The sequence below is a fragment of the Pan troglodytes genome, chromosome 3 (assembly GCF_028858775.2).
Source record: "Pan troglodytes isolate AG18354 chromosome 3, NHGRI_mPanTro3-v2.0_pri, whole genome shotgun sequence".
Taxonomy (NCBI): domain Eukaryota; kingdom Metazoa; phylum Chordata; class Mammalia; order Primates; family Hominidae; genus Pan; species Pan troglodytes.
The window spans coordinates 36669329-36681433 of record NC_072401.2 but is presented as its reverse complement, the minus strand read 5'-3'; positions in this window follow the sequence as shown (position 1 = coordinate 36681433).

Sequence of the window (12105 nt, the reverse complement as noted above, 5' to 3'; positions counted from 1 at the left end):
TTTTTATTGATTAATTCATTTATAAATAACAACTATATTAAACCCATTATATGTTAACATAAATAACATTTTCACTAAAATAACTATATTTTCCAAAACAAATAAAAATGAAAAAAGTGACATTGTTTAAATTTTTACAAATTTCTTTAACATCTGGTTTAATACAACTCAGCTGAAGTCTCATATCTTCTTTTTCATTCAATCATCACACATCACGTAGCCTCTGCAAAACTCCACTGTCTACTAATAAAAATGTAAAAGAAAAGGGCAAATAACATCTTAGTAGCACCATAAAATGCCTTTACCTTGTCTTTTGAGATTCCATGAAAAGGTTGCAGAGACCTCACCACTGCCACCATGTTTTGAGAGCTGCTACTCTGAGTGATAATCAAACTTAAAGAAACATCAGAGGCATCTTACTATAAGCATCATCTGGAATAGCAAAAATGGCATGTAGAGTTTCATCATGAAAAATGTAAAAAAAAAAAAACATATAGTTTTATTTGTCCCACCATGTAGCTTGATATTTATCTGCTCAGATGGGAAGGCGACAGGAGAGAGACATCACCCAGCACCTCCAGTTCTGTGGCTGCCAGGTTTTCTGATGGTGTGAGCATAATCACGAAGGTCCTGGTGTATGGCACATGACTTGGCCTTAACATCTTTATTATTCTCATCATTTAGAAAGAGAGTTTATGTCTCCCGCCATGAACCCTTCTAACAAATTGATGAAGCCTATAAATTCTATTCAGAATACCATTTTCAGTGTTAAAAATAAAATGCATAAAATTAAAAAGAAAAATTTATATTAAAATAAGTTACTAACATGTTTTATTGAGACATAATAAGAAATGGCCTTTTTAATAACTCATAATCAAATCTAATGACAGATAAATAGCCAATATTATGTCAGAGTGGTGATGTGCATAAACCATATTTCAAGATATCTGAAACCATTGTAGGATGATATAAAATATGTCTTATTTATATTGGGACAAAGTCAGGTACAACTAATATTTCTGTGGTTTGTTGCCTACATTCATAGTAGGTTAGTAAAATATAAATGCAATTGTTTAAACCATCTTTTTCTTTTTTATACTCTCCCTGAATTCTATCCATAGATGATTGGAGATCTACTAACTCTAGGTTCAGTAATGTTTTAGACAGAAATGTTTCTGAAAATGTTATCCTTGGAGCAGCAGCATCACAATCACCTAGAAACTTGTTGGAATTGCAAATTCAAGGGTCTCACTCCAGACCTCCTGGATCAACAACTGAAGTGGGGTCCAGAAATCTGTGTTTCTCCAGATGCTGATGCACACGAATGTGTGGGCACTGATGTTCTAATAGTTCATTTACTGTACTCATGAGCAAAGTGTGTCCTGCATTAAGGAAAAGGCAGTCAACCAAGGCACATAGTCAAGAACTGAAGCAAAAGGGATCCCTTTTAGAGGTTATGCAAAATTTCTTGCACAGAAGGATCCATGCAAGATCACAGAATACTAGGAAAATAGAAGAGGGCTTGGCGACCATCTGCTCTGGGAGTAATATTCACGTTAAATGACAATTCAATTATGTTCATACGTGTGTTGAAAACTACAAAGTTTAAGAATGAGGGTTTTGGTCAAGTTTTAATAAATGAATGAATGAATAGGGTCAGGTTTAACTATCTATATAGATGAATGTGGAGATGGTGGAAAGTAACAACCCTCAAGCAGTATATTTGCTATCTTAAATATTTCCAACTCTTTTATCTGTAACTAGAAAAAGATTTTTGAAGCAAATATGTAGGAACTTTCCAAAAGTCATCAGAAAATTAGTTCCTGAGCCTGAACTAGGAACTCGGGACCTCTAACCCATAATCTAATAATGATGCTCTCTTATATGTCATAGGGCAGTAACTTCACAGCCTGTACAATTTTATATGCTCAAACCTCAGAGTCTCCTCCAGAAGACAGATTGTTTCTTTCCAAGATTTTATAAACTAGATAAATAACTCCTTTAGATATATCACATTCTAGCCAGGCGTGGTGGCTCACGCCTGTAGTCCCAGCGCTTTAGGGAGGCCGAGGTGGGTAGATCGAGACCAGCCTGGCCAACACAGCAAAACCCCATCTCTACTAAAAGCACACATGCACACACACACATACACACACACACACACACACACAAAACAGCTGGGTGTGGTGACGGGTGCCTGTAATCCCAGCTACTCAGAAGAATCGCTTGAATCTGGAAGGCAGAGGTTGTAGTGAGCCAAGATCACGCTATTGCACTCCAGCCTGGTTGACAGAACGAGACCCTGTCTCAAAAAAAAAAAAAAAGAGAGAGAGAGAGAGATCACATTCCATTAAATAATTAGGATTGGAGTGGCAGTTTAAATTGTTTACATGCTATTCAAAACATTGGAAACCCCAAGCCAAACCAAGCCAAGCCAAGTCATTGCTTCTATAAACGCAATTTAAGACATCAATTGAAACAATGTTACTAAACAAAGAGAAAGTAGGATTGTTTTCTTGAATGAAGACATATAATTCAATGTAACAAGTTAAAATGAAAAAAAAAAAAAGAAAGAAAATCAGACCTGGAAATAGGGCATTCTAATTGTAAATACCAATGAATAATGGAGCACACTTCAAGGGAAACACTAGGAGATTCATTGCTGAGGAATGGATCTGAGAATAATTTCTCATTTCAAGATTTCATTTCATAGAGCTGTAGGTTAGATGAACAATTTGCTGCTGCTGTGCCCTATTTTTCTATTTGTAAACTTAGTAAACTTTCAAGACCATGTTGTTTACGCTCTCTTATAGAATGTTGTCCTAACCCCTCTAATAATACCAAGTAATATTTACCATAGACCTTGAAATTGCAAAGAAATTCCCTAAAAACTAAAGTCATTTATTTTCCATGTAGTTTAGCTAAGTGACATTTTATTATAGATACATTTTATGTATAGGAAAAATTAAAACTATTCATGAAGTTTTTGCTACAGAAGAATACTAAGGTTAAATAAAAAATAATCTTACACAAAAATCTTGGAACTTGCCCCCCAAAATTCAATGCTCAATGAATATTTAACCTATGCTACATAAATAACAACAGAGAAAAAAATACTGGGGAGAGTTCAAGGTTATTGTAGGAAATATGTGCATATAAATAAAAGACTATAGAAATGAAAGTCCCCTTATACTTGTTCATACTGTCACCATGGGGAAATCTTTTGAATGGGCTTCTGGGTCCACATAAATAAAAGAATTAAGAATGCTAGTCTAACTGCTACAGAGAATTGTGCAGTCATGCCAAAGTTTCAAATAGGGAAATATTTAAATTAAATGACTCATGGCTCCGGAAAGTATTTCTTGTTCAAAGTCGTATAATATGGGTGGACCACAACAATTCAGAAACCTTCACCCAGATTCAACAAAAATCTCAATTAGTGCATATGGTGAAATAATAAAATTCATACGATTACTTTAAAAAGGGACTTGAGAGGTCATCAAATCGGAAAATAAAATCACAAGCTCTACAATTTAGAAGGCAACTTAGCAATCTTACAGTAAAATTATTTCTCATCACTTTTTTTGCCTTACTCTTTACTGATCAAGCATATTTCTGAACTCTACTTTCCTACCTTCTATGCAGATAATTCTAAATATAATTAATATTTGTATTAATGACTTAAAGTTATCAGTCTAAGAGGGCATTAGTTTTCTATTGTTTTGTAGCCAGTTATCACATATGTAGTGACTTGAAATAGCACCTATTTATATGCTTACTGTTTCTATAGTTGGAGTCTAGCACATTCTAGCTAGTCCTTTGATCAGGGTCCCTCTCAGAAGGGTGAACTCAAGGTGCAGATGGCTGTGTCCCCATCTGGAGCTGTGGCTAGGGAAAGATACACATCCAAGCTCCATCAGGTTGTTGTCAAAATTCATTTCCTTGTGATTGTAGGACTGATGTCCCTATGGTATTGCTAGCTGTCAGTGAGGATTTCTCTCTTCTTCTTGAGGCTACCTTTGGGAGGGATGGAGTGGCTGACACCTGTAAACCCAGCACTTTGGGAGGTCGAGGTGGGAGTGTTACTTGAGGCCAGGAGTTCAAGACCAGACTGAGCAAGAGCAACATAGAAAGAGTCCATCACTACAAAAAATTTTTTTGAATTAAGAAAAAAATAGAGGCTACACTTGGAGCTTCACCAGGTGGCCCCTTCTACTTCAGGAATGGAGAACCTTCTTCAACTGGAATTTCATTCATGCTGCTTTTGACTTCCTCTGCTGAGACCAGCCAAAAAAGGGCTCAGGTGACTAGGTCAGGCCCAGTTGAATACTTTCCTAATTCCATATAACATTACCAAATCCTATGAGTTAAATCCATTTCAATTCATAATGTGGGGAATTATTGAGTGTATATGACAAGAGGATGGTAAATCTGGGAGAGTCATCCTACAATTCTGTATGCTATAGAATTCCATGCAATGGAGAAGACATGGACTTTGAAATCAGAAAGGGAGGGGTTAAAAACCTAACTTTGCCACCTGATTTATTTATAATAGGTGCTTAAGAAATATTTGTTGATTGAATTATGAGTGAAAAAGTGAACAAATGAACAAGGAATATGTAAATGAATGAACTTAACATTTCAAAGCCTGTTTCATCATTGAGAAAGAAAAATAATAGCGCTGAACTGAAGGATGCTTATGAGAATAAAGTGAGATTATACACAAAAAGATCTTGGCACATAGTTAATATTCAATAAATTGGCACCTAGTATTAATCTTTCTACAGTGGCATAAAAGTGGCTTACCACTTTTATAAGGACTTCTAATGTCTCTGGTTTGCTGCAGCAGTCTGCTGCTAACACCAGCAATAATTTCAATCTTTGCATTTTCCTTCTCTTTCCCTTGCTTGTAGAGCTACTGGTTCTGCTACTTCTTTGATCAACATTGAAGTCAGATATCTTTAATAGCCATACAGTGTTTTCTTCCTTATGCTTAGTAAATTAGTTGTATCGGTCAGGATAATAGGGGTTTACAACAATAAAAAAATGCATTTTTACATATTTGCATACTGCTTATCACAAGTAGGCTATGGATCTCTCCCATGCTTCAGGACCTAGGCCAATGAAACACCCCTCCCTAAACCACTGATCATCTCAAGGCAGAGAGGAAAGGAACATGGTGGAACCACCCCATGGCTCTTAAAGCTTCTGCTTAAATATGGCACTCATATTTCATTGGGTACTCTAAATCATATCACCAAGCATAACATCCATGGGGCAGAATGCATAATTCCCCCACAGAAGAGCAGCAAATATTTTAATACAATCAGTCTCATTTTAGTGCTCATCCTTATATAGTTAATGGTTTTCAATTATGCTGCTCATTTTTGCTTTATGTTCAGGGGCTGTTTTACTGACACCATATTGTTGGTTTATGTGCTTAGAGATGTAATGTAGAAGGAGTCATAATATTCAGCTTTGTTTAGAATTTATCTCACAAAATACATTACTTTAAAATTATAACTAAAAATATTCTGGAAAATATCACCCAATTATTTGTTTAAAAATCATCCTAATTTAGATATTCATTTTTAATGTATGCTAGCCACTTTTTGTAAACCAACGAACCACAGAAACACCCTTGTGCAGAACATTTCAAAATCAAGAAGGTAATTCTTTAGAATGTCAGTCAGTAGCATTTACTGGAGAGTGAATTTAATCAAAAGTACATTTATTTCATAGTACTATCCATAGTTTATACTTTCAGTTTCCATTTCCCGGTAATTCAGAGAAATTACAGTCAGTTCTAATGATCAATAATATATGTCATCATTACAGTTGCTTTGATTAAGGAAACAGAAGATACACTGTAATGTAAAGACCTCTGTAATGCACCAATTCTTGTAGATAGTACTTTGTTTCTTCATAGTGAATGGAAATTAGACATTTCAGAACATTATTAGAACACTACATTAGCCACAAAATAATGTACTATTGCATTGACAGTATATTGACCATAGGTGAAATTATTTCCTCTAACTCTACAATAACTTCATAATTAAAAAAAAAAAAAAAGTATCCTGCAGAGCAGGTCTTTCACTACATAAAGGAATTTGTGAGGTCTTGAACATTTCCTTAATTTTATCTGTGACGCAGAGGCCCCCTCGTGGTGGCATCTAGGCATTTGCAGTGACTATTTCTAAAGAAGAGTTTCAGGCTGACTGGCATAAACAGAGTCTTTCAGGTGGAGTGAGGCTTGGATCAGTTCAAATTTCGGAGGCTCTTGGCATATGTAAAAATTACCAAAAATAAGTCTAATAAAGATAGAATCTATTGCGGTGTATTTTAAATTTTTTAGCATACACAAATGCAGTGGAATATAATTTTATCCTTTAAACAGAGAGAAAAGGTCAAAAATATTAATTCAAAGTTTATAGATGGAGGTGACATGTATTCATAGAACCAGGTTTAAAGGTGCACACCGAGCAGCTTCCAGGGAAGTCAGTTAATCTTTGTGATAGTGGTGGGCTCTTCTCATTAACTACAATTTTAAATTTGAGTTCTTCTGTTGATGGGGGATTAAGCCAAGTGTTCCTCCTTCCCAACCAGTCCAATTCTGTGCCTCAGCTCCTCGGCTTCCCACTCCACCCTGCTTATTCTTGTGAACAGATAAATCATCTCAAATGAGGACTCTAAGAGGAAAAAATGGATATTCAGCATAGGACAGAGCTTGCACTGTTTCCTTTTTTTCCCTCCTATGTTACCCTTGGTTCAGTAATAATCATGAAAAGTAAAAATAAAAATTGAGAAAGTGTTTTGGACAGGAAGTGGAATATGATAGGCAATGTCTTTAAACTTCCATGGTGAGAGTGTGACTTGAGGTCTTCATTAACCTTACAGAATACTCAGGTACATAGCCAAAGATTCTGAGTTAGAAGGCTGTTTTGGTCCTGTGAAACTGAATTTGAATATCCACTCCAGGGTATCCTGTATCCTGGGTCAGTTTGGCATATATCACCTTGGCTACAAATTAGAATCAACTGGGGAACTTTGTAATTCTGATTCCCAGAACACGCCTCTGACTAATTCAATCAGAATTTCTCAGAAAGGCTCCAGGAATCTCCTACAAATTCTAATACGCTGCTGATTTGAGAAACACTGGGCTGGAAAACAGAAAGGTCACAGGAGTGTCCCCATCAGGCTAAGACAACCAGGGACACACCTGAAATTCCACAAAGTTAGATTTCTTAATTCATTGCCATGAAGGGCTTGCACACAGAGGAACTATGAGTGCCTCAGTAAACAAAAGCAAAGATGGAGTTATTTGAGTACACAGGAGGAGGGTGGACGCTAGTGTTTTGATAGGCTGAAAGCAAAGCAGACCTGTGTATAAAGGGGTCAACATCAGGTCTGCAGTGCAAAGTGGACCCAGAGTTTTCCTTCCTTGGCAACAGGAATGTTGAGATAGATATGCAGTGTTGTATCCAGAAACCCTTTATCTGAAGCTCTGCAACTGGGTAGAAATCAAGAATGCTTTTCTGTGTCAAAATGTCTTAGATCTTCCAGGCAAGAAAAGAATACGTCTTTCTCACAGATATGATTTCAGGCAGTGTTTCTGATAATCCATGATTTGGGAGAACAAAAATGTCTCAGGGTATAAGAAAGCAGCAGTCACTCAAAGAATAGGACACATTATAGTTGCAATATGTGCTTGGAGGAAACACTGATTCCTGTTAACTTTGCAGGTGGCTTCATTGGTGTCTGTTATTCCAGCTTGATGAATGGTGGGCCAGATTTTTACAGTCTGGGCTAATTGTTTTACCTTCTCAGACATGGCAGCTATCCCCACAAAGTTGCTTCCAATAAGAAATATAGGGCACAAAAAGAGGATCCCGATAACATGTCAGTGTGTAGATGTTATTCATGAATTAATTCAGTGAAGATGTATTGAGTGCCTACTATGTGCTGGGCTCTGTGCAGGGAACTGGAAATTCACTGATGAACACTACTCAATCCTCAGCTCTCAAGAAACTTACAAACTGGTTGGAGAAAAGCACAAATAAATAGGCAATTACAACAGTGTATAGAAATGTTATAGCTGGATTTAAAATAGAGTTCCACAGACAATTAATCCAGTCCGGGGTATTCAGAAACTGAAAAAATATCAGACGTTATGGAAGAGAGAGAAATGGTGGGGAGTTGGGTGTAGGGAAAGGGGTAGAAAGGTGGAAGTAAAAGAAAAAGGACTTTGAAAATATAATCATCTGGCTTCTAATCCAGGCTCTACTGCTGTAACTCAGAGTTTTCTCGCTTGTAAAGTAAGGAAAACAAAACAGAAACATTAATTGAGTACCAGACAGAGTTCTAAGTAATAGGAAGATATCAATTAAAAAAAGAGACAAGCACCCTGGAAATTAAAGCAGGTGTTTATTTGCAGAAAGTAAATAAAAACCATAACTAATAACTTAATTATTTACTATGTTAGGTAATCAATGTCGAGAGGTGGTGGGGAGAAAATGCTAGCGGAGGAGTCCTGGGAGAGGCGGAGGGAATTGAGGACTCGTTGTGACGACTGTCAAAATGTGTAGGCAGCACGGGGCATTCTGGTGAGGTTAGATCACAGAAGTCATGCTTAGCTAAGCTAAGAGGGAATCCCCTGGCCTGTGTCAGCCACAATTTTGACCTCACTCAATATTTCCCTGTTTTCTGACTTCAGAAAGCCTGACTTTGTACCTTAGATAAACTTCTTATTCTATAGCACAGTTTTGGACTTCTCATTGAGAACATATCTGAAAAAGCCATCAGACAGCAGTTGACATTTCTTGCAAATACTGGTAGCAGTTGAAGAGTTTAAGGCAAAGCCCTGGTTTTCTTATAATGTTCTAAATTTCCGTTAGATGTTCTTCCCCTTTCTTTCATGCCCTACTTCAACCAAAAGCTGATTAAAACATGGTCCTCAACACCCACTCTTTCACCCCTACCCCTCATAACCAGAACAATGTGTAAGATATTTGGCTTGTCACATTCACTAGGATGCAGAGGCATTTTGTTCATTTGGTGGACAAGGTCAGGGATGCTGAATGGTCTGCAATTTATGAGCCAGTGCATGTTAATTTTTTGAAAACGGATTTCTTTCACAATGCCGATAACATCTCATTAAGAAACACTGGATTAGAAAAACAAAACTTTATCCAAACGATTTAGCTATTTTGAAAATTAGATTATAATGTGCTCAAAGCCTACCTACCTCATTTGTTAAGGTATTTCTATTTTAGTCTAAAATACTTCAGAAGGGTGAGGCGTGGTAATGCCTGTAATCCCAGAACTCTGAGAGGCCAAGGAAGGTGGATTGCTTGAGCCCACGAGTTCGAGACTAGCCTGGGCAACATGGTGAAACTCCATCTCTATAAAAAATACAAAAATTAGCCAGGTGTAAAGGCCTGCACCTGTATTCCCAGCTATTTAGAAGGCTGAAGTAGGAGGATCACTTGAGCCTGGGAGGCCAAAGCTACAGTGAGCCGTGACATCATGCCACTGAGCTCCAGTCTGGGCAACAGAGTGAAACCCTGTGTGAAAAAAATTAATTAATTAATTAATTAATAATAATAAAATACTTCAGAATATACAAGGAAATATGTATGTGTTCATTTAAGCTACATTTTAGTGATAGTCAATTGCTGTAGTCAAGAATTTACACTCCAGATGCTGTAAGTATCTAATCAAGATGACTATGGACATAGGTTTTGGTAATTCAAATAATAAATGTTACAAGATTTTATTTACAAAATTTGATGCTTAATAATTAGCAAAATGGTGACTGTAATGGTTTTTTCAATAGTGAAATTGGTGTTATTAAAAATGTATAGATTCTAAATGGTAGAGCATTCTTGCGCCTCCATGATATGAAATAAACACATGAATAATGATGTTCAAAGTTTAATTGCTAAATGGTCCTGAATATAGAACACGGTTAAATGAACTATGGTAAACTATCACTTTGCTCTTAGGTATATATTGGGACTACAGTCTAATTGATATGAAAATTTTAATATATGCATATAATAGAATATTATACATTAATGAGAATGAACCATTGCCACGCACAGCAACATGGATGAATTTCAGCAACATAAAGTTGAATAAAAAGTCAAACATAAAAGAATATATACTGCAAAATTTCATTTTACCAATTTCAGAAATTGATTATACTAAAATTAATTGTGCTATGGTTATGAAATAGGATATTATACAGTCATTAAAACATTCAAAAACATTAAAAACTCATAATTTAATAAGACAGTAATTTTAAAAACTGTATATATAATATATGACTCCCATTCTGGGAAATAAAATACATGTATAAGTTGCTAGGAGCATAAGAAAGGTGTGCAGAGAGGTATCAATCAGGGTCTCAATGAGAAATATAGTGATATACTCAAATTAGAATAATAAAAGGAGGCTTTATTTTAAAAAGGGGAGAGCAGGATATAGGGGAACTGCAAGGAATAACACAGTTACTCCAAACAACAAGAGAGCTATTACCACCCCTAGACTTGAAGAGACAAGAAGAAGACCAGTTACCAAAGCACAGGAGAGAGTTGGCTAGAGGTGGCCTTCTTGAGAGGAGCAGTGGTTGCAGGCCAGGGACACAGCCAGGCCAAGATGAGCACAGGGAGGAAAAGGGGAATGGTATAATTCACTCTCCTTCCTCCTGTCTGTCTTCTGCTGGGGCTTTCCATTAGCAAAAGCGAACAAGGCATCTCTGATGTGGTCCATACAGGTTGGCTCACCAGACAGAGAAATGGGTATGCAAAGGTATGGGTGTGTCTATCAATACTGAGGGTGTTCAGGGGCAGGTCTCAATCCAAGTGGCACAGATTACACATGGGATTGATTTCCTGGATTATCTTAAGAGAGGAGATGCTGCAGGGATGATCAATTGTTTTCTCTATGTACCTTTTTATTGCTTTACTGTAACAACAAAGTATTTGTTTTAATTCTGGGGGAAAATGTATCTGTGTTGTGAAGAGGTGTGTATATGTGGCTGTGAGTGAATGTATGTGAGTGTATGTGTGAGAGAAAGAAAGACGGGAGGGGTGTGACAGGGAGTGTTTTAATGAGATTGTATGTGTGCAGGTGAAGTGGTAACGGTAAAGTGAGATGTTGTGTGTGTGTGTGCATGTGTCTGTGGGGGAGGCATATTAATGAGTGTATGCGTATATGAAATGTGGAGGTGGTGTATATGTGAACGAGGACATTTGTGAGAGTGTACAAGTGGATCTGAAACTATATGTGTGTGAGGGGTGTGTGTGTGTGCACATGTATTTATGTATGTGAATAGGTGAGTTTCTGTGAGAGAGTTGGGAGCTGGGTGTGCAGGAGGGGTGTGTTTGTGACAGCATATGTGAGGTGCACAGGTGGACCCGAAACAGTGCTGATAAAGGGTAGGCCTGTGTGTTTGAGGGTGCATTTGTGAGAGGTGTGTGGCAGGGATGTGTGTGATGGGACATACATATTAGCATGTGTGCATGCAGGTGAACACATATGTGAGTGTCCTTAGATACATCTATACCGATAGAAATAGAAATATTTTCTTCCAGAAAAAAAGAAAAACTAGAAGAAATTATGCCAAAAATGTTAATACTAGTAATCTCTAATGACAGGATAAGAAGCAACTTTCATTTTCTTTGCTTTTTTTTCGATTGTAATCAGGAAAACAATGAACATTTTAGTCTGTTTTCTTTGCCCCAAGAATACATGAAAATACATATTGTACCTTTTTGGCAGCATGTAAAAAATCTTGACTAATAAAATATTCCTTTATGGGACTATGTTTGAAAATGGGAATCGCCTTTTTTTGATATATACCTGAATAGATATCTAAATCCCTGGTTAATTTGTAGAAGGAAGTCTTGCGTTTAAATTTGAAAGAGATTAAAACATTTAATTTTGTAATATAACTCAATTAATTCCTAGGTATTCAATAACTGAAACTAATTGCTACCGATGTTTTCAAGCCAATGACCTAATGGTTTTTGCATTAATGAGTCAGTGAAACTAGTTCAATGTCCCATTTATATCAAACTGCTTCAGAGAGCTAAAGGG